Raw genomic sequence first — 24,787 nt, 5'->3', positions numbered from 1 at the left:
GTAACAAGTTTTATGCTATTGATTTTGCAGTGTTATCATTTTGAATATATGTTTTAGCTGAGAAGTCAGTAACAGGAAAAAAATTGCCAATGGTCAAACCAAACCCTGGAGTAAAAGCTTGACAGGAAGCAACAAATAATGAAATTAACGAAAACATACCTTATTTCATGACTTCTTTGTTTTGAAGTAATGTCACATTTAAAGGAATAGTTCAGTGTGAAAATAAAAACTGGGTAAATAGATAGGCTGTGCAAAATAAAAAAATGTTTCTAATATAGTTAGTTAGCAAAAAATGTAATGTATAAAGGCTGGAGTGAACAGATGTCTAATAAAACAGCCAGAATCCAACTTCCTGCTTTTCAGCTCTATAACTATGAGCTAGTCAGCGACTTGAAGGGGGGCCACATGGTACATTTCTGTTCAGTGAGTTTGTAATTGATTCTTAGCATTCAGCTCAGATTCAAAAGCAACAGATATAACCCATGTGCCCCCCCCCCCAAGGTAGCCAGGGTAACCAGTCAGTGTAAACCAAGAGAGCTGAAAAGCAGGAAGTAGTGTCCTGACTGACTTGTTATACATCAAATCACTCCAGCCTTTATACATTACATTTTTGGCTAACTAACTATATTAGAAACATTTTTTTATTTTACACAGCCTATCTATTTACCCAGTTTTTATTTTTACACTGAACAATTCCTTTAACCTTTCCTGAAGCCAGTCGTAATCTACATGCTGGTGCCTCATAATGCCTTGTTTATTCATCTAGTTATACCTAGTGCAAGAAGGTCTTCTACCAAGTATTATTTATACATTGTCATGTTTAGCTAATACGAGAGCCATATTCTGTTTTTCATCCATTGTGGCTAACGGTTTTCAACTTTACAATAGGTGCTTTGGCTTTGCAAAAGGAACCTGCCACTCCCGCCATTCTTTCTACAAATAATAGCTCTCATACCTGTATTGTGGGTAAAAAAAATGGTGCAAAATTGCTCTTTGCACACTGCACTTGTGGTAAGTATATAATCCTTTTAGACATCTGCATGGGAATGAGGAAACTGTACAGTACTTTGAATGTGTGCTAGGGAAAATCCCGGTAAGATGGCGGCTGTTTTTTTTTTTACAAAAAAAGGAAACTGGTCCTGTGTAAAAGGAGCTTTTTTATGGGAAAGTTTCTGGCCAAAAATGGTTTTGCACATTTTATGTCTCACTCCATTTGCCTTTTAATTATTTCATCAATAGCCCCAGTTCACACACAATATGAGTGACTTCAGAAAAAATCAATGAATAATGATCTAGTAAAATCCAAATTTCACAGATTATATTATTCCTAAATGAAGGCAGGAGGATAATTAGTATTGAAAGGTGAGAGCTCTGCTAATAATAATATATATATATATATATATATATATATATATATATATATATATATATATATATATATATATATATATATATATATATGAGTATGAGGGTAATTATAATGAAAAATATAGCAGGAAGAAAAGCAAAAATGTGGTGGGGGCAATAAAGGTTGGTTGATATTTATCTAGGTGGTTTAGAAGATACAGTTATATATAATTTAAACAAAGCACATGCTATCATGCTACTATACAGCCAACCCACTACTACATCCATATAGAGTGTAACCTTTTCAACCACCAAGAGCAGCCTTTCCCTACTCATCCTGGACTCAACTTCCTTAACATACTCTCAACTCCTATGATAACAAACAGAATTTAAGTACATTGCTAATGTTACATATAAATATGTTTTCCTTACAGTTTGCTCATGTAAAGCCAAAAAAAACAGACCGAACAACACAGCTCATAAACAGTATTGAATCAGCCCTCATTACAGCTTCTTCTTTCAATTTTAATTGCTTTTCTGTGAGCTGTCTCTCCTCTATGCACACTACACAAACCTTTGCTAACTACTTAAAAATAAATGTGCATTTGGTTCACAGACAGATGACTATTCAGCAAAGAGTCCCCTGTTAGCTCTTTATAGACCATACCGAAAATTATTTTCCTTTCATCTTAACTGTAGATTTACACTGGAATTAAATCTGAGATTTTACTTACTCAGCTAGGTAAATGAATGTAAAATTGGGCATGTGTTAGACTATCTTCTAGCCACCATAGAGAGCTATGTATTTAACTGATCATTAAGTGGAATATCATATATAAACAAACAAATATTATTTATATGTATGTGTTTATATCTTATATATATAAAAATAAGGCCATATAATCAGGTTTGTGTATTTAGTGTATCTTGCCGAGGATTTCCTTAGCCACAGGCTGAGTTTAGCTTAGAAAAATGGATCAGCACCTCTGGCATCGGAGAAAAACAAACATCAGAAAAAAGAGAAAAAAGTGTAGTAATTTTTGTTATTAGACACCACGTGTTATTATGGGGAAATGGTAATGTGCTGTGTTACTTCCCTTTTAACTCAGGTTTTTCATGCACCGTGCTTAATCCCCCTCTCAGGTGCCCTTTAACTCCTCTCAGCATGCATGCAAATCCTTCCACCGATAACTGGCTGCAATGCCTACTTACAAGACCCTAGTCTTTAGTTTGCCCGTAATGATATCCACGCTTCTTTTCTCCTCCGTCACTCCTTGTCCTGTCACATATACAACAGAGAATTTTCGTTATTCTTTGTACACATTTTCATAAAAAGGCTGTTTTGCGCAGGTTGCCCAGTTGTATCCGTGATAGGAGTAGAAGAGCCGGCTTCCCCTTCTCCCTCGTGGGGTTCACCCCAGTCCCAAGGTGCAAGTCCAAAACAGTATTCCAAAAAAAGATGTGAGGACCTCCAATAATAAAGAAGCAATTAATTAGAAAATTAGAAAATGTTATTAGGACATAAAAACCTAACGCGTTTCATGCCTATTGGGGCACTTACTCAGCCTATCACGGATACAACTGGGCACATTAACATTTCTCCATAATAATAAGTTGTGTCTAATTACAAAATTACAAAAATTACTACACTATATATTTTCTGTTTTTCTCTTTTTTCTGATGTTTGTCTCCAATGCCAGAGGCGCTGATCCATTTTTCTATATATTGTGAAGTATTCTACAGTTGGGAGAACTGAAGTAGGATCGTCAGGAACTAAAGGACTAACTTTTCCATTCATTTGCAATTTTTTGCAATTTTCGGACTTTTTCAGTTTAGCTTAGGTAGTACTTGACTGCTGATGTAAAACGAAGGATAACTGAACAAGATGTTTAAATGTAGTACAGAAAAGAAAAATGAATAGATAAATAACTTTTATTAAGTAGATTTTTGTAAAAAAAATGTTCTTAATGATAAAGCCAAAGCTGAAAACAAGGATTGTTCTATACCTTTTGTAATATTATTTATTTATGTATTCCAGGTGTATAAAGCCTAACCTCAGAAGTTGGGATCTGAAGGCCTTTTTCAGCCTTTTAATATTAAATTAATTAACTGGTCTGCATCAATCTATTCTTTTTGTTCCACTGTTCTTTTATTCCTTGCCAATGAAGGATGCCTTTCACTATATGTATGCTCTATATGTTGCTTACTGTGAGGTGTTGTGCTCTTTTTTATCTTACTCTTTGGAACCAGATTCAACAGTCACATTATTGAGCGCATCCTGAATACCAATAAGGTCTTCTACTCACCTCTCTATCTATGCCTGTATAATTTCTAACCTGTATAACTAACCTCATTGTCCCAAGCCACAGAGCAGTGTTACAGTAGCTAAGGATTCTGGATAGAGGCATACAGATAAGTACCCAGTGGGAGTAGTTTTCCATCTTGTTTTGAGATCTCTACAGGCTGTGCTCGCTGCATTACACTGCATAAAACCAACAAGCAAATTCTCAGCAGCTTTTGGGCAATATTTATTTCTGCAGCATTTTACTGAGAAGAAATATATTAATTTTGCAACTTATGTCACTTGTGTCTTGCCTTATATTATTCTTTACCATTAATAGTTGATAGAAAAAAAACTGTTATAGATTCAATAATTATATCTAATAATGAAATTTAATATTTCTAGACTTAAAATGGATTATATATATATATATATATATATATATATATATATATATATATATATATATATATATATATATATATATATATATATATATATATATATATATATATATATATATATATATATGGAACCAGAGCATATAATACAGATGTAAATAATCTCAATACAGTAATGCTTATTATTTTCTCAAGGATAGAGTTTCTTTCCCACATAAAAGCATTATGTGTTTCCATAGCACACAGCAGGAAGGAGATAAGATTTATTAAATACTGTCAGATTTAAGTGATAAGAAAATGATTGTCCATGCAACCCTTTGTGTAACATTCTTGAAAAACAATTAATAAAAGTACAATGCAGAATAAGATCAATTTTACCATGCATCTTAAGAATATCTTCTCAAAAATCTAAATGCAGTTACGTGACAAAGAACATCTCAGTGTGCAGAGTTTCTAATGTTTCTAGGAGAGGTAAAGTAGTTAAGTATTCTATTGTAACTCATTATTGCTTAAGTTTATACAGTGTAATGAAGGACAAGAAATAACAGAATCGTATGTATTGCAGAAAAATTAATTTGCAATCTGGATAGTAACAATGGAGCACTGGAGGGTGGTCAGGCATGTGTATGGCCAGGCATATGGTATATGTTCCTTGGGACCATTGGTTGAACAGCTGGAGTAAGAGAAAACCATACTGTGGCTCTGCTTGTACAGCACTTCAAAGAACACAAGCACTTTGATGTATTGTGATTCTTTATGGAGCCTAGAACCGAGAATTAGGGAATGTAGGGACATCCTTGACAGTCCTGACTTCATTTTAAAATATTACATCAAGGTGTACAGCACTCTGGCAAAGGGTATTTTTTAAGGAGCCTCTCTCAAAGGACAGTTGCTGATGACCAAGAGTTAAGAACAATGTGAGAGCTTTGGGAGTGCAATTAAAGAGCTTTTAATAAGGTGGTCAGTACAGGACATATTTGTTGAACCTAAAAATGTTGCTAGGAGGCAGAACAGGCATGAAGTCAATAACTTTTAAAAGCATGTGAATGATACAGTGGCAAATTAAAACCTAGTAGACTTTGTGGAATATCTACAAAATAATTCTTCAGTCTACTGGTTGGGAACCGATTATTACCTGTTATATTGGTTTTTCAGCATTAAAACGCACTTGATATCATTAATTCTTCAAAGAAAACAGTGCTGTACATGATATGAAACAGATTTAACAGTTACAGTAAAAATACAAGTCATTCATTCTTACATGACTAATAATCAATGAGAAGTGCCTCTTTACCTGTAAAAGTCAGTGTTGAAATATTACACAATCATGTCTCCTCGCATCCATATTGGCCATGGCATATCCTTTCGATCCCATTGCTAACTTTGCCTCTTTTTTTATTTTTATGCCAAATTTGTTTCTTTTTTTTTTTTAAACTATATATTACATTTTACTGAATCATCTGCTAAATTCGAAAGAGTAAGATTTAGAGATGACTGTTCTTAGAAAGTACAGTCACCAGTTTATAATAGCAGAATTGATTTTACACCACAATATTGGCTGTTCTGCAGATGAGCACTGCAATAGTGCTAGATCAATCATTTCCTTAGCATTGCATTTCTCACCTATCAACAAAAGTGCCATCTCTGTCTCTTATCTGTTTTGCTTACAATGACATTTTTAAAGTGTGTACAATTTGGGATTCAGCACAAAACAAGGTAACGTCCATTAGCTATCTTCACTGATATATACTAATAGATTTCGGTTTGCCAGTGTGAATGATTTTGTAACTTCTATTTTAGTTCCTTTCAGAGGGAATCGGTGTTCTCATCAAGACTGGCTGAGTACTTTATCTTGCACACAATATTGCCTGGTGCAAGTAAAATGCAAAAGTGATTGTAAAGGGCTTATTTTATACAATGAAATAGATATTAGCAGAGAATAAACTGTTTAAGTGAATAATTACTGGATTGCTTTTGTTATATTGTGATATCAGAGAGGGACAAATATTATATTCATGGTCCTGTCACATTGTACAGTTCATGGTCCTGTCACACTGTACAGTTAAACCTCTAAAAGAACTAAACTGTAGCACAACACCTTTAATATAAGACACCACTAGCAGATATCCTATTCAGGTATAGAATAACAAATAAACTACAATATGTTGATGACTGTATACAAACCACCATAATGGCACAAAAACAAATACTGTATATCAGTTTAACTTCTAAAGCCCAACTAATACAACTGTAATATTCCTCAAAACATTTTTATATCATGAAAAAAGAATAGAATAAACTGCAGAGTTGAATGTGACCTGTATAAGATAGTATATATGATCTTGTGATAGCTGATTATTTCATATCCTAATTAGTATTCATAGTAGATTATTTATTTTTTTCTTTATTCTTGCACCTTCTGCTACATTGATTGGTGGAGCTCTCCTCCACTAAAACAATGAGAATGGATATGTGTCATTAACATATGTAGAACAAAGTGCTGTAGTCTTTGTTGCATTAGATTAGTATGGCAGTGGTCATCAAATTAAAAATACCCCTGCCACACATCATCCCAGTCACTTCAGCAGTACAGCAAATGTCTGCTCACATGCAGGGAACTGGTTTCAATGCTACAATTTAAATTGAAAAATCCTTGTAGCCCCAGGTTTTGTTCCCAACAATACTAAGAATGATCTAATATAATTTCAGGCCAAAAAGTACTGGAGTCAAGAACCAGAAATAAGTAGAATTGCAACACACAGCATGAACCTATTCATAATAATTACTGGATAGATGGATATTCCATTAATCTTGCCAGGAGGACCAGTACCATTTACTGCTGAGTCTCCACATTTCCCCTGCAATTTTTCCCACTACATGGAAGTATGGAAGTAGCTACAAAATGTTGTATTAGTGAGTGATTATTTTTCTTGCTGTGTTTGAAGAAAAGAATGAGGAACGTGTGCCTGAATGGAAAGATTTTGGTGTGTCGGAAGAATAAAGCTGCTGTTAAAAGTTGTCACAGTTCCTGTGTGGTAAAGTGTGTGGTCCTCTGTTGGTATTAAAAATTGCTGGTGGATACTGTTCCCTTTAAAAAATGGGATACCCTCCTACAAATAGAGGACACAATCTAGCTGATTGCCCAGGGAACCAAAGGACCAAAAGGTAAGCAAAACCTTCACCCTCCTACATTTAGATATGTTATACGTTATCTAAAAACCAAAACTCTGAATGATGGGAAGGTCATCTACCATGATTCATCATTCAAATTTAAAATAATGATTTCCTTTTTCTCTGTAATATTAAAACAGTACATTGTACTTGATTCTAACTAAGATATAATGAATCCTTATTGGAGAAAAAAAAACCCAATCCTATTGGTTTAATTCAATGTTTAAATACTTTTTAGTAGACTGAAAGGGATTGTTCCTTGGATATGAAGACTTTTTCTCCGTTAATTTTTATTTTCTATTTGTGACTGCTTTTCTTTTATTAACGTTTAAAGTTTCATTTTTCACCTTCTGATGTATGTCTAAAGCAGCTCTGGGAGGGGTTCACTGACTGCTGAGCAGATTCCCTGAGTTTCATTACAATAGTTGCTAATATTCCACAGATGCTCCTGAGAAAAGTATCAACTAATGTAGCAACTTTGAATGGTTCAGTATCTGGGGGATATTCTGCCACTGTACAGAGCATTGGTAAAGCCCCATCCAAAATATGCCGTATAGTTTAGGTCTCAAATAGGATATTATTGAATTGGAGAGGGTCCAGAGTTAAATAGTTAAATAGTTAAATAGTTAAATTGGGTTGAAAAAAGACGAAGTCCATCAAGTTCAACCCCTCCAAATGAAAACCCAGCATCCATACACACACCCCTCTCTACTTTTAATTAAATTCTATATACCCATACCTATACTAACTATAGAGCTTAGTATCACAATAGCCTTTGATATTATGTCTGTCCAAAAAATCATCCAAGCCATTCTTAAAGGCATTAACTAAATCAGCCATCACTATATCACCCCACAGTGCGTTCCACAACCTCACTGTCCTGAACCCCCTACGTTGCTTCAAATGAAAGTTCTTTTCTTCTAGTCTAAAGGGGTGGCCTCTGGTTCGGTGATCCACTTTATGTAATCATGTCCCCTCGCAAGCACCTTTTTTCCAGAGAAAACAACCCCAAACTTCACAGTCTACCCTCATAATTTAAGTCCTCCATCCCCCGAACCAATTTAGTTGCACTTAGTCTCTGCACGCTCTCCAGCTCATTTATATCCCTCTTAAGGACTGGAGTCCAAAACTGCACTGCATACTCCAGATGAGGCCTTACCAGGGACCTATAAAGAGGCATAATTATGTTTTCATCTCTTGAGTTAATGCCCTTTTTTATGCAAGACAGAACTTTATTTGCTTTAGTAGCCACAGAATGACACTGCCCAGAATGAGACAACTTGTTATCTACAAAGACCCCTAGATCCTTCTCATTTAAGGAAACTCCCAACACACTGCCATTTAGTGTATAACTTGCATTTATATTATTTTTGCCAAAGTGCATAACCTTGCATTTATCAACATTGAACCTCATTTTCCAGTTTGCTGCCCAGTTTTCCAATTTAGACAAATCACTCTGCAAAGTGGCAGCATCCTGCATGGAACCTATAGTTCTGCACAGTTTAGTATCATCTGCAAAAATAGAAATAGTACTTTCAATGCCCACCTCCAGGTCATTAATAAACAAGTTGAAAAGCAAGGGACCTAGTACAGAGCCCTGCGGAACTCCACTAACAACTGGTCCAATTAGAAAATGTTCCATTTACCACCACTCTTTGTAGTCTATCTTTTAGCCAGTTCTCTATCCAGGTACAAATACTATGTTCCAGGCCAACATTCCTTAATTTAACCAGTAACCTTTTGTGTGGCACTGTATCAAATGCTTTAGCAAAGTCTAAGTAAATCACATCCACTGCCATCCAGGATTAGAGGTCTCTACTTACATTCTCATAAAAAGAAATTAAGTTCGTCTGGCAAGATCTATTACGCATAAAACCATGCTGGCATAAACTCATAGTATTATGATACTTCTAAGCTGGTAAAAGGTATAGAAGGTCTCAGTTATGAGGAAAGACAAAGTTAGTCAGACAAAAATGTAATCTATAAAGGCTGAAGTGACTGGTTGTCTAAAATAACAAAACAGAACATAACTTGAACATAGAACATAACCTGCTTTTCAGCTTTCTAATTCTCTAATTCAGCGACTTGAAGGGGGGCCACATGAGACATAACAGTTCAGTGAGTTTGCAATTGATCCTCAGCATGCAGCTCAGATTAAAAAAGAAAACAGTTATGACTCATGTGCCCCCCCTTTAAGTCACTGATTGGTTACTGCCTGGTAACCAATCAGTGGAAACCAAGAGACCTGCAAAGCAGGAAGTAGTGTTGCCACTTCATAGCCCCCGACGTCACCAACCCGCCTGCCCAGATTCAACAAGGCCAAAAGGTGGCAACCCTATATATACACATGTATTGGTCCTACTATCCAGAATGTTTGGGACCTGAAGTTTCCGGATAAAGGATCTTTCAGTACTTTGGATCTCCATACATTAAGTCTACTTAAAATTAATTTAAACATTAAATTAACTCAATAGGATTGTTTTGCCTCTTATAAGGATTAATTATATCTTTTTTGAGATCAAATACAAGGTACTGCTTTATTATTACAGAGAAATGTAAAATCAGAGAAAGGAGTCTATGGCAAATATATATACACACACACAAAATGTGACTCAATGAATTAAAGGTGAAACCTGTTAAGAACTGAGAAGGCAACTTAATGATATAGGTTTCCATGCTCAGTTAGAGACTGCTGGGACGTTTAATGTTTCCCTACTGGATGAAGCTGATGTTATCACAGAATTTGTATTCGTCTTGTGTTTACAGTTTGCTATATTTCAAAATCACAACAAATGCATTTAACATAGGAGCAATCTAACCATAAATTAAAATAATTCTCCTTGTTTGTGGCAAAGAACGGCCTATTTCAGCTTTTGCAGTGAGGTACCTTCAATATTCCATATGTTATAACTCAAAACTGCCAATCCTTATTTGTGTTGGATGTTCTGGGCTGTATGTTATTGCACATCATCTCACTGGCAGAAAACTATAAAGCACTATTAACAATCCCCCCAAAAAGCACACAAATTCCAGTGTTTTTATATAGAGCTAAAGGAAATCATCCTCCCTATTGCTTTAACCAGTCATGCAGATTTGAATGCCGTGGCTGCCTTTCTGTGTTTTAGCTTATAGTTTATATAATAAGGTAAAAGCTTTAATAGTTTAATGAATGGTCAGCTCAGAACTACATTTTCAACCATTAAGTTATGTAACTTGCAGGCTAATGTTTTTCAAACATATTACTTGCATTTTAAATAACTTAATGATAACCCCATGTTGTGAGCATGGCTGTGTACCGCTGCTCTTTGTATTAAGATTTTTTTTTGGTCCAATTCACTTTTCTAATATGCCAAAAAGAATATGGTTACATATCCATCTTTAATCAGAGCGAAGCATTGTCATAGCAATTCTTACGGTTTATTAGAGTAATACTTAATGGCTGTTTTATGCAGAACAAATTATCATAGCAGGATGCCATCATATTTTTTAGCCATGATAATTTGAAAGCTTTAGCATATTAAGATTTTAAGCTGTTTGTGCTCCATGCTACAGTCATACATTCATTTATTCCATTATCATATTTTTTGATTGTTTGCAAATGGCCATTGTGCATTTTATATCTGCAGTTATTTTATTTTTGAAAGTTATTGAAGATGTCCTGGCCATACATGGGTGTTCTCCATGCCTACCAAGAGCTTTGCCTATCCTTGCTGATTTACACTGGAGTTTATAATGTGCTTTCATTTAATTAATCAGAATTAAATATGTCCAGAATGAGTCATTGAAAATGATTTGATCAGATAAAGTAACTGGAATAATACATCCGGGAATCATTATGGATCAGTCGGGTTTGATCTTTTGTAACTGTGCATCTTGGCTAGTTTTTATAGTGGAAATCCAGAAGGATCCCCAGTAGTTTGATCTATTTTCAATGTAAAAACATTCCTGCCAGTTCAATGGCAGTCAAGAAAGCTTTTTATGTATTAATATACAGTACATACATGATACCTGTGCCAAATTGTGAGTATTTGTCTAATGGCTTTAAAAATGTGTAAAGCAGATAACCTGTGAGGTCTCAGTTTTATTGTTACTCTTATTTTTTTTGTATCTTTACATTCAGACCCTCTCCTGCTGATCTTCCATTCTGAATTCCATACCACTGCTACCTATAATAATTACTGTAAGTCACAATTAAAGCCTAAACATTAATATGAATCTTGTGAAACCATCTATTGAGTGTCAGTGACACTGCCAGGTTCATTGTGTTCTGGGCAGCTAAGCTTAGGGGTCCCTGGAAATCCTCAAATTAAAATAGAGGTTTGTATGTCATAAAAGCTTATGCTACATGGCTGATTATTAAATTCTGATTTAGAATGGATTGGTTTCTTAGCTGATAGGTAATATGAACCTGAATGAATTACTACTTTATTTCTAAGCTTCGACAACTGACAGCAGCACAGAACAGATGCAGTTTATCAGCCCTCTCCTTAGGGGAACTTCAGAAATCGAGATCTTCACAGCTCAAAAGTCGCCATGCTCTAGTGAAGAAGCCTAAAATATAATGTGTAGCATTTTGCACCTACTTCTTTGTAAGCTTTAGTTTTCTTTAAACAAGAGAGCTATTGAGATTTCAAGACTTGAGTAACAACAAATATTAAAAGTGAAGACTTTTAATTATGAATTGCCCAAGAATTCTTCTGTCCATTTCATACTGTTACATTTTAGCTGAGCTACCCCTTTAAATGAAAAGAAAAAAAAATTAGGCTTTGGGAAGCCTATGGAGCTTTCTGAGCCTTAAATCATTTTCCCCTCTGTCTGTACAGATTTGCCCATTGCCTGCTAATATTTTGGAACTAGGTTCCAGGTCATAAATATCATACTAATATTTTAACTGTCAGACATTTTTGAGTAATATAAAATCAGAATAGATTTCAATTTACTTTTTTTTCTCCTCTGCTGTCCATAAAAGCCTTTTGGAAATCATTTCATCATTTCTTCTCAGGCGTTAGTAATATTTCAACCCACATTCTGACATTTCCATTTTTCTTCACTGACATCTCCTCCTAAAAATAATTCAATGTTTGCCCTATTATCTTTTCTTGTAGTGCTCGGAAAACAAAATCTGGACATCAGACTGATCATGGCATGCCAAAGGACCTCTTCCCATATTTTACAAACACACACCCATAGCTCTGAAGTCGCAATACTACTGTGAAGCGGGAAAAATATTTCATTATTTTGGTCACTTACTTAACAAACCATTACCTATTAAGCAAAGTGGACCATATATGCCCTGTGGTATGTTGGAACAAAACTTTACTGGAATGCCTACACATTTGCCCCACATTTAATATTTTGGGGACTCTAATGTAAGGGTAAAAGACAAGCCAAAAAAAGTGATAGGCTATAGAGGTAGGAACCAAAAAAACCTAATGCTTAGCAACCAAATATTAATTAATATAATATAATTAATATAATATTAATTAATAAAAATTTTTGAATTCAAAAAATTCGAATTTCAAGCTATTTTTTGTGTACTTTGAGTAGCGAATAGTCCAAATTCGATTTGAATTTGAAAAAAATTCGAAAATTCTAATAATGAAATGTATCATGTACTGTCTCTTTAAAAATTTGACTTCGACCATTGGCCATCTAAAACCTGACGAATTGCTGTTTTAGCCTATGAGGGACCTCCTAGAACCTATTTGGAGTCAATTGGTGGACTTTGAAAACTCAAAGTTTTTTTTGGGAAAAACTTTGATTCGAATTAGTTTGAATGCTCTATTACTTCGATATAAACGATTTGAATTCGGCCAAATACGGACCTATTCAATTGAAAAGGGACCTGTTCGGCCGAAAAAAACTTCATTTCGGTTTATCTTTTTGAATTTTTACGTTTTTCAAATTCGAAATTCGACCCTTGAGAAATATGCCCTTTAAAGTATACAATTATTTAGTGTGATTTTGGAAAACACAGATACACAGTATGTATGACAAACTGTAATGTTTATAGGGAGTACTGTGCCTCACCTGAAAAGAAGCCTTATGATTGCATACTCACCATTTTTTTTATCCCAGTTTGATCATTTTCGAACCAAACATCTAAGCATTTTATTAAGAAATTAACTGAACTATATGGAAAATTAGAGAATGTTTGTAAGCATGAGGGTGACTGCTGTGCATTCTTTGCAAGAAACTAGTAATAAAACCTAGTAACAGAGTTACAAAAATGAACCAAAGAGTTTGGATGGGGATTCCAGATGTTGCAGCTCCCACATTTGCCACCAGTTTTACAGTAATTTCACAGACGCTGGAGTGTTGCTTGTCGCCAGCATCTTTAAGAGAAACTAAGTTCAGTCATTTTGTGAGCTGTTATAAAGGTATTAAGAGATACAAGTACATCACTCGCCAAAACCAATTTAATCTTGTAAATAGCACAATATCAACAAAACTGCAGTGAAATCCCATCATATGAAGTAATTACTAATAATTTTAGTATAGTGGAGATGACCTTGCTTAATCCACTGTGTGCTGTAGACTGTAATATCTACAGTTCTAAACCTAACGTTAGTGCAGAATGGTAGATTTTATGTTTATGAATTACAGTCAAAAATAAGTAAATAAGTAACTGCATCATGCAAAGGCTTAAACATCAAAATAAATGCATAGACTTAATATTATATAAATTATATTCTGAAACAAAGGTGCATTTATTTTGAACTACCTTGTTTTAACTATTATTCCAGTTAATTGTGCAAGTGTTTAAAAAGCATGGGCACCTTGTAACTCACTATATTGTTTTCACGTCTTGTGTCAAATTGGTACAACATAACAATAGCATCTGTCATTTGTGGTGATGCCAAGAAGAACATATCTGGACAGCTTCAATTGTCTCAAATAACATGTCATACTTATGTAGAAAATAGAAACTTAGAGTAGAACACAACATACTCCCACACACTGAAGGCATAAGACAATATAACAATAATCTGCAGTCAAAACAATTGTTCAGTAGACAAAATACCCCACAGTCAGAAAATCCCTTTATTTGGACAATCTTCCTAATTTAAGTAAAAAAGATTGATTAAGAAATGTTAAACTGTGGACGATTTCTTTGGAAAATGGCTGGTCCCTTACCGATGTTTTTCCACTGCAGGGTGAGGGGAGGGTTTCAAAATCACTGCAAAATAATGCATTGAAAATCAGTGATTATGTTCTGTAAAGGTTAATTTTATAAGTGGATTGCACTCCATTTCTCTTATCAACATTCAGTACTATTGTGCAGTCCAAAGTCAAAGACAAAACAATCAGACTAATTCAAAGAAACAGGGAAAGTCATGTTGCATGATAATTGCACTAGGTGACCTTCTGGCCTAATCACATGAAATGTTGATTTTGCCATCCGTCTACAAAGCTAGATGCTATTTGTACATATTATGCCTTCAAAGGGCAAGGCAATAGATTGACAAACCTGATGTGTGAAGACCTGACTGAATATAATAACTAAAATTTCATCCAGTGCTATTTCTTTGTACAGAGATCTTAGTCAGATACAGTTAATAATCCCTCAAAGTCTGCTGTACCAAACAACCCCCATGGGGTGCGATCTGGCCCCCATATGATTGTTCATGTATCATGTATAACAAAGAAAATGGGCTGTCTAGCACCTGGGGTATTTGTTCTACAAACATTATGAAATAAAATCAAGCCTTTTAATACAAGCTGCTTGTGATGTTTCTAAGGCAAAATGAATAGTTTCATTGTTTTTGACGCTAAAATGTTCATGATGTTTGCTATTTTGCCCAGATAATCCTTGATTAAGTTCTAGTTTGTTCCTAAAAAAAACAAAAAATCCAATTTCCCTCAGAAGGGAAATATGGGCAGTCCCATCAATCCCTGGATCCACATTAGTGATGTTCAGGCTGGTCTGAAACCTGTGGGACCCGTGGGTTTACCACCGTTCAGATGGGTTTAGGTTAGGTTGGACGGCCATCCCCGCTTGTAATGTCAATGTGCACCGATTTGTCTTCCGCTTCCTCTTATACACTGCACTCTCTTATATACTGACATCAGTCCCCGCCCTTAAATGATGTAAGAGATGGGCCAGGCTCCAGTATACAATGAATTATGGCTTACTTGGGCCCAGTGGGTATAGGTTGGACAGGCACACATCAATAATTCATATTGAATTACATACAGTATATTAATCTTAGTGACCTTATATTTTCTTGCTCAAAAATATGCCCAACCATTTCTTGGAACTACTTTAAGTATCCACCAGTACAACCAGTTCCCAGACTGCTCTTAAATAATATTTTTTGCACCTACAGTAGATAACATCCTCTAATTATATGTAGTGGTTGGTTCCACCCCTTTTAACCGTTTTATCCAATGTAAATGTAAGGCTATAGTAAAATGAGCGCCACCGTTACTCTAACTGGTAGATGTACCCCAAATATGTGTTCTGGATGAGATATTGTATTCTCAGGGGGTGAGAATGGTGTGGAGGCAGGTCCGGACTGAGAATTAAAATAGGCCCTGGGATTTCCGGTATACAGAGGCCCAAATAGCCCACATAGAGGCCCAAACAGCCCCCACCAGCCCACTAAATACTGACTTTCTATGGGACCTTATAGCAGCCCCTCTGGCATTTGCCAGAACCCACAGATTGCCAGTCTGGGCCTGTGTGGAGGCAGGGTGTAGTGTGCCTGTAACTATATACAATAATTGGGTGCCAGTGGTTCTTATAACGTAACCATAGAACTTTTTGAAAAGCACAATCCATATAGAAGTTCTATGAGATAAGCAGGAACATAGAACATCAGTGGATAGGCAAATTCTCACAGCACCAATGGTTAGTATAAATCCCTGCAGGGTAAGAGAGAATACACAGCAACTGAAGTGCTCCCAGCTTTCAGCCTGTACTCTATGTGGAGCTCCAAATGTGTCTTTCTAGATCCTAGCTCTGACACGTATGGGAGAATCTATTTGTGTCGTTAGTGCAGAAAATGTTCGCAGACACCATTGCAAATGTTACTGCCCATGTTTTCATTAATTTTGATAGATTACAGACCTCCGTGTCTTCCTCGCAAAGTTTGAGACCAAATGGCTGCTGAGAACATTCGCAGTGTATGTAAAAAAAATTCACAAAATGTTTTTTGCAACAAAATATCTCATGAAAGCAGGTGTTGATGCTAACCTTTGCTTAGCAATAATGCGCAATGTAATGTGAGCAGCATTAACATTAAATAATGCTTGTGATATTTAATTACATTCCCCCCTTAGTCCCTACTTCTGGGCAATTAGTACCAGGGATCAGCACCATTCAATGTGTTTGCTACTTCCAGTGCATTTTACTGCAGTCAGTTGCAGTCTGTTAAACTACAAAGTATCCTAAGGGCTAAGCTACACTGGATATTTTGATCAAATTTTGAGGGTCAAAATTTAGGGGCCGATGTTTCAAAATGTGAGATTAGAGCTCAATACAAAAACCTCACACTTATATTCACACCTATGGAATTTTTAGACGTTTATTTATCAAATGATGAATTCCAACTTTCTCCCAATTATGAATACACTTCCAAAAATCCCATAGGAATGAATAGATGTGGGTGAGTTTTTTTGTAGTGAGCTCTAATCTCGCGTTTTGTTCATGCATCTACACCCGGCATTCAATGTATTTAAATGAGGAGAAAAAAATCTGTCAGACACCATCAGATTTTATCTCGTCAGATGAAGACTCAGCATGCAGCGCTCCCTTCCCGAAAGGCATGTCTCATCAGATAGTAAATCTTCCATGAAATTTACACATCTGATTTTTGTATTTTGACAAATGCAACTGCATCTGTCCTTCTGACACCATACTTCAGAATCTCCCATGTAGGTTAGCCCTAATGCAGTCCAGTAGTGCATCATTATCAGCCATCACAGCATAATTTAATGTCTAGGCAGGAATTTTCAGAGACGTATAATAAAGGCCTTGCAAATATTACTGCACCAGCTATAAATAGAGAAGAGGATGAGGCTTCTTGCAAATATCTACCTGCCAGCCTAAATTGAAAATCAAATTGTGATGAGACTCGCAGAGACAGAATAAAAATGACCATTGGTTTCTCATATACTTTAATTTATATCCAGGGCCTTGACTGCCTTTATATATAAAGTGAACAGGATTTCTGCTGCGTTTGTCATAGCTATAGCACCGCATTACAACTGATATATGAGATGATTTTTGAAGAAGTCATAATCTGTGTTCGATGTCAGTGAAGGTCATGGAAAAGACTCTGCTGAAGCCGTTACAGAATGTCATTATTGCGTCAACGTGGTTATGTTTTCAACAGCATTGGATTTTGAAAACATAATTACTCCAATGGAAATCTTGAAATTTGCTTAAAGTTATATGCAAAGCCATGCATTGTTAGAAGTGCATTTTATTTCTTCTTTCTGCAAGCTGGAGCCACGACTCTGAACTTATGTATCTTATACAACCATATAAAAGATGAATCTAGTCCTTGCCCTGATTTTGGTTCCTACATCGGGTCTTTACAAAGCTCAAATAAATAAACCATGAAAGACAAACTACATGGAAACATGCAGGGAATTACAAAATGTTTTTCATGACAGTGATATGTTTTACATGTAGGATTCTTTGCTACATTTCACTGATGGCATATAATTTGTAACATATATCTGGCTCAAAGAGAACTAGAAGAACATTTTATTTACTATAAAGCTGTATTTTTTCCACTAATGGTATGTTGTTGTATTATCTTCTTTTATATATTCTTATATATATATATTCTAGACTGTGATAGGAACAGTCCATTCTCCTTCAATTCACCTTTAAGTGAAATGTGGCAACTTCTGGATCAAATCCCATTAAAAGTATTATTTTTGGTATACATTAAAAATTATAGACATGCTCAGCACCCTGTACTACCTGACATGTTTGAAGTCTCTGCCCTTTATCATAGGCATGCAGCAATCAAAGCAATGCACACAAAGAAACAATCAGTTATGTCTGTACATAACAGAATGCAAACGTATAAAATTATCTTAAAAACATTCACAGAAATTACCAGTCAATGTTAGGCAATGGTACAATACACATGAGTGGATTTATTTTAAAATAAAGTATAGCACAAAACAAAAACTGTGGTATCGTGTTAGCCAGTAGCAAAAATAACAAATAAAAAAACAAACAAATACAAAAAGTATTGTAGAAGTGATACCTATATTGACTAACAATAAAAATACATTGCAAGCTTTCGGAGCACCAAGGCCCCTTCGTTAGATCAGTAAAAGGTATTCATGGGCAATCAATTAGGAAGTTAACGATAGAGATAATACAATTAATTAGGGTGGGTTGTAAATAATCCTATTTATAATTTTATAATCTGTTTATAATAATCCAGACTCCTGGACTATTTACAACTCACCCTAATTCATTGTATTATCTCTACATTTGATCTCTATCTATCTGTAACTTCCTAATTCATTTGTATTTTGCCTGATGAAGGGGCCTTGGTGCTCCGAAAGCTTGCAATATATTTTTATTGTTAGCCAATATAGGTATCACTTCTACAATACTTTTTGTATTTGTTTGTTTTTTTATTTGTTAAAATAAAGTATAGAAATTGTATTGTATAAAATTAAGTTAAAATAGCCAAGTTATATATCTCGTATTTAAACTTAAAGGAATACTAGTAATTAAAGTAAAGATCCAAAAGGCCCCACAATTAACGAACAATTAACGAACAAATAATATCACCCTTTCTAAGCAGGGTTGATCATCCTTTAAGGCTGCCAGGGTTGATATTAAGATGAAGGGACCCATTTACTTAGCTCGAGTGAAGGAATAGAGGAAAAAAACTTCAAATTTTGGATGTTTTTTATGGCTACTTCGACCATCGAATGGGCTACTTCGACCTTCGACTTCGATTCAAGCGATTCGAACAAAAAATCGTTCGACTATTCGACCATTCGATAGTCGAAGTACTGTCTCTTTAAAAAATACTTCGACCCCCTAGTTCGCCACCTAAAAACTACTGAGGCCAATGTTAGCCTTCCTAACAATTTTCTGATCGAAGGATAATACTTCGATCGATGGATTAAAATCCTTCGAATCATTCGATTCAAAGGATTTAATCGTTCGATCGAACGATTATTCCTTCGATCGTTCCATCGAACGATTATTCCTTCGATCGTTCGATCGTAGTAATAGCACTAAATCCTTTGACTTCGATATTCGAAGTCGAAGGATTTCAATTCGGCAGTCCAATATCGAGGGTTAATTAACCCTCGATATTCGACCATAAGTAAATTTGCCCCGAAGAGTTAGGGGGCGATATCAGGCTAATCCGATCATTCAGCTTTAGGGCCTAATTATCAGATTACACCGATGGCAATGGGACAACCTGCAGGCCTCCTGCAACATCTACATGTTTAATCTCTGGACACAAGCCATACAATAACACCAGCCATTAAAAACGATTTAACTTCAACACGTTCACCACAATTCACCAGGTGCATTTTCACAACATATCTCATATTTAGTAATAATAATAAGTACACTTTTTTAAGAGAAATGTCTTGAATTTTCTCCTTACTTAAATTCACCAGTTTCCCCCAACAATTCCTCTTAAACTCATCCTTTTACCATAATGCTGTATTACTTTATACATAAAGCTTTGTGATCTTTTTTTTCTCGTGAGTACATTTTTTACCCATGAAAAGACTGGTAGCATGATCCCACAGTTTTTAATCTCATCATGAACAGCCTTAATGTTTATTCAGTAAGTTTAACATTTACATGAAATTACAGTAGACAAATGGATCAGTAAATGCAAATAAATGCAGAAAATTAACATTTAAATTTTGCTTCATGATTATCCTCAACCATTAAAATGTGAAGAAGACATCAAACAGACTGGGAGACAGGCATTTTACATGCAATGGGTAACTGATGGCTACACTCTATATTTAGCTTGGCAATCAGAGCAATTTATATTGATTACGGCCATGTCTTAGGGTAGCTGTTTATTGTGGCCTAAAACAGTTTATATATACAGGATGTACAGTATTTCTTTATGGTAATAATATCTTGTTATAATCATGAAAGAAATAGCAGAAATTTTTGCATTCCTAAATAATAACTGGTGTCTGCAAGAACTGCTATTGTTTGATAAAGAGAAAAATTGCAAGCTCATGGTTTGCCTTTAAAAAAAATAAGTATTACAAAAAATGAGGCGTTAGTACCACACTCATATATAAGCTCACATGTCATGTCAAGACCCCTCATTGTACGTGAGTCCTACACTATTTGTGACCAAGTTTGTAGTGCATTTAAAATCAAGTCAGCAACCAATGTGACTGAGTAATAAGACCAGTGTGCACTTACCCTTAGCTCAGAAGCTCTAGTGAGAAAGCAATGAGCTTTTAAGCTCCAGTCAACAAACATACACCTGTGAACAATTCCCTTCCTCCACTATCTAGTGCATTTAAAATCAGGTCCCCCAGTAGACAATTTGACTGAGTAATAAGATCTTGGTGCACTTCCCCTTAACTATAATATAGTGAAAAAGCAAGGAGCTTTTAAGCCCCAGCCAATTAACATACATCTATAAACAAAAAGTGAGGTGTTAATAGCACACTTTGGCCACGTCAAGGCCCCTCATTGTACGTGAGTCCTACACTATTTGTGAGCATTCTAAGTTTGTAGTGTATTTAAAATCAAGTCTCCCAGCAACCAATTTGAGTAGTAAGACCAGTGTGCACATTTTAAATGCACTACAAACTTAGAATGCTAACAGATAGTGGTAGATTTATCAAGGGTCGAATTTCAAAGAAGAAAAAGCTTTGAAATTCGACCATCGAATTGGAATACTTCGAAGGTCCCCATAGGCTAACATAGCACTTCGGCAGGTTTAATTTGGCGAAGTATTGAAGTCAAGACAGTACTTCGATTATCGAATGGTCGAATATTCAAACAATTTTACTTTGAATCGAAGTCGAAGACGTAGTATCCTATTCGATGGTCAAAGTATGCAAAAAATTAATTTGAATTTTTTTGCTTCGAAAATTCACTCTAATTCACTTTGACCCTTGATAAATCTGCCCCATAATGTAGGAAGGCAATTACAGGTGTATGTTTTTGTGATTTTTTTATTAAAGTTTTTTCATGCTTTTTACACTTAATAGATCTTAATAGTTTTAAAAAAAATACTGAAAAATCGAGTTTTTAGAAATTAGTTGAAAAAAAGGAATTTGAATGTTAATAAATAGGCCCTTTATATCCTATACAGTAATTCATTCTAATATATAAACAGGAATTTCAACTTGAAATAGTAATAGTACGTACCATATTCAGCATGATAGAAAATGACAGAAGAGCCTCCTATAGGGAAAAAGCTATCTACATGAATTTGGGAAGGAGTATATCCTGACATGTTTCTTTTCATTTTTTCAGCTATAGTTTCCCTGCAAGTTGAAATATTATAAGAATACCGAAAAAGTGCACTTCAAAAACTGGTGTTAAGAAACATTTCAAACATGTCCTATGTAGGTGTATGGATAAGAACAGGGTCAGCTTGTCTTATTCGCAGGAAACAAGCTTTGTTTTAGTAAAGCAAGCTACACTTGAATGGTCTTCGTGGTTGTATCCATAGGATTTTCTAATGCCACTATAACTCAGCTACAGAAGAACTATATAATTTTATTATCTGGGGATGCAGAGGATCAAAATTGTACAAGCAAAGCTGAAATATGATCTTAGACAAACAGGAGAGTTCAATAAAAAGCAAAGAGTGTATTTCCCTTTCCTTTTATGCTGCCTCGTTTCCCTTTCTTAAATGCTTTTTCCTTAAAGGGGCAGTATATCCCACTATTTCAAAATCAGTTGTTAAACATACTTTTTGCCTCTTGTTTTCATTTAGGAAGTATGTATGTTGTTTTGCACTTAACAATTTCAAATTAAGATTTTTATGTTTTTAAGTGGAAAAAATAACAAAAAAGTTGTTTAATAATTTAAAAATAGACAAAAAGTATTTCCAACACACTCCTTATTCACTGAACTTATGATGAAGGAATATACTGCCCTTTGGGTAAATCCACACATTCCTATGTATGTGCCCCTTTACTGTTCCCTCATTCACTCCTTGATTTTTATGTCTTGCTTTCCTGTGATGTAAACAAATACAATGTTTTTCTGCTGTTGGCTGCTTTTGCTGCATTTAACCTGGTTTGTAATTTTCTAGCTCTTTATAATGAAAATGCACTATCCAATCAGTCAGTAGTATTGGTAAAAAATCAGTTGGGCTATATAGCTCCGGTTTGAGTAAAAATACTGCTATGGATTTAATCATTACCTAGAGGCCTCAAATAGTAGTTGCTCTTTCACAGTAAAAAAAGATGTTGCATAAAGAAATAAATTGTTGAAATCATATAAAAGTCAATGGCAGATGTCCCTTTAACAATTTGAAAATATTTCTTACCTTAATGATATTCGAGAATTTTGGGCTGGTTTTTGTTACTTAAAAAATGTAAAAAGTTGCATGATTTGCGCGCCAAATCAAAAAGTCATGCAATTTGATGCACAATTTTATTACTTTTTTCCGCACTGACTTTTTTCCAATCAGATTTACTGGTAAAATAAGGGTATTTGGGTTTTGAGTTTGGACAATTTTTTTTTATTATAGTGATAAAAAGTTGAGTTTTAGTAACTACCCTCCTATGAGTTGGTGCTATAATGGTTTTATGCGTAACAGATCTTGCCACACTAATGTGAATGCCTTCTATAAGGAGGTGAGCGGGAGCCTAGACTCGGGGGGTAGTAGTAGATGTGATTTACTTTGCTAAAGCATTTGATACAGTACCACACAGAAGGTAAATGACGAAATATTCACCTGGATCATAATATTTGCACTTGGTTAGAGAACTGGCTGAAGGATAGATTACAGAGTGTGGTTGGACCAGTGTTGTTGGGGTCTATCCTTGGGTCTTTGCTATTTGATTTGACAATTAAAGACCTGGAGGTTGGTATTGAATGTGCTCTCTCGATTTTTTGCTGATGATACTTAATTGTGCAAAAAAGTTCCATGTAGGAATCTGCCTCTTTGCAGAGTGATTTAACCAAACTGGAGAACTTGGGGGCAAGTTCAATGTAGATAAATGCAAAGTTGTGCACTTTAGTAGAATAACTTAAATGCAAGTAAAGTACTGTATGGAATAAAAAAGGGCATTAAAGGGATGAAAACATAATTTTGCCTCTTTAAAGGTCCCTGGTAAAACCTCACCCTGAGTATGCAGTGCAGTTTTGTGCTACAGTTCTTAAGAGATAATAATGAGCTAGGGAGAGTGCAGAGACATGCAACTATACTGGAAAGGGTAATGGAAGAATTCAACTACTGTATGAGGAGAGAGACTATCAAACTGAGATTGTTTTCTCTGGATAAAAGAAGCTTCAGAAGGGACATGATTACTCTTTGCAAGTGAAGCAGTAGTGAAATTATCATCATGGACAGATAGGGGGGGAACTTTTCCAAAAGGAAAATAACAGTATACAAGAGGCCACCACTGCAGCTACTGAATTTTTATTTGAAGTAGTGTAGATGACTCTTCATGGTGAGAGAAGTGAGATTGTGGAATGCAGTGCCAGGTAATTCTGATTCTATTTATGTATGGGACAGTATTGGACAGTATAATATTCTTAAAATCTTAAATTCTTCACTTAATTTATTAGGTTATGTATATTGTATTGATAGGTATTAGGAATGGGTGAATTTGACCCGTTTCGTTTCGTCAAAAATTCGCTGCCGGCGAAATGTCGCAGACGCCCATTAAAGTCTATGGGCGTAAAATTTTTTTGATGCGTGTCTTTTTTTTCTGACGCACGCCGCCATACAAGTCTATGGGCGTCATTTTCACAGCGAAACAAGGTGAAAAAATTTGCCCATCCCTAAGTATGTATATATAGTATATGCACTGGGGGTCATTTGGAGGGGTTACATTTAATACACAAATTTACTATGTACCAATGTACAACAGGGAGCACTTTATTTTCATTTAAATAGTAAATACATCTACGTGCAGACATTTATAAAACCCACCACCGACACAAGTCATTTGTGTCAAACCAGACCAGTCCCTTTCTTGCATCTGGCCAAATGAACCCTGCATACAATTTGTTATTGATTTTTGTCACTTTTTCATGCTATTTTACAATCTGGTATACTAAACTGCAACCTTCCTAATTATAAATATACTAAATGATGTTTTAAGAACAATAATTTAGCTATGCAAGTAATCTCTTCTGTATTTACTAATGGCTCTCTACCCCCAATATCAATAATATCCTAAGGAAGCGTCGCTGTAGAAGTGTTTGTGTTTTTGCTCATTATGTTGGGCTATTGATTAAAACACCTTTAAAAAGCGTTTGATATCTGATCTACTCCATTAATGACTTGATCTGACAGGTAGAAACAGATACACTAAGAGGTTGCATTAGAAACATTTCATTATTGTATTTACTTTGAGCCAAAATCAATACGTTTCACTGCTGCTGTTATGCAATTTTAATAAATACAGAGAG

This window comes from Xenopus laevis, chromosome 5S (assembly GCF_017654675.1).
Source record: "Xenopus laevis strain J_2021 chromosome 5S, Xenopus_laevis_v10.1, whole genome shotgun sequence".
Taxonomy (NCBI): domain Eukaryota; kingdom Metazoa; phylum Chordata; class Amphibia; order Anura; family Pipidae; genus Xenopus; species Xenopus laevis.
The sequence above is the reverse complement of the archived record's forward strand: the minus strand, read 5'-3'. Positions refer to the sequence as shown.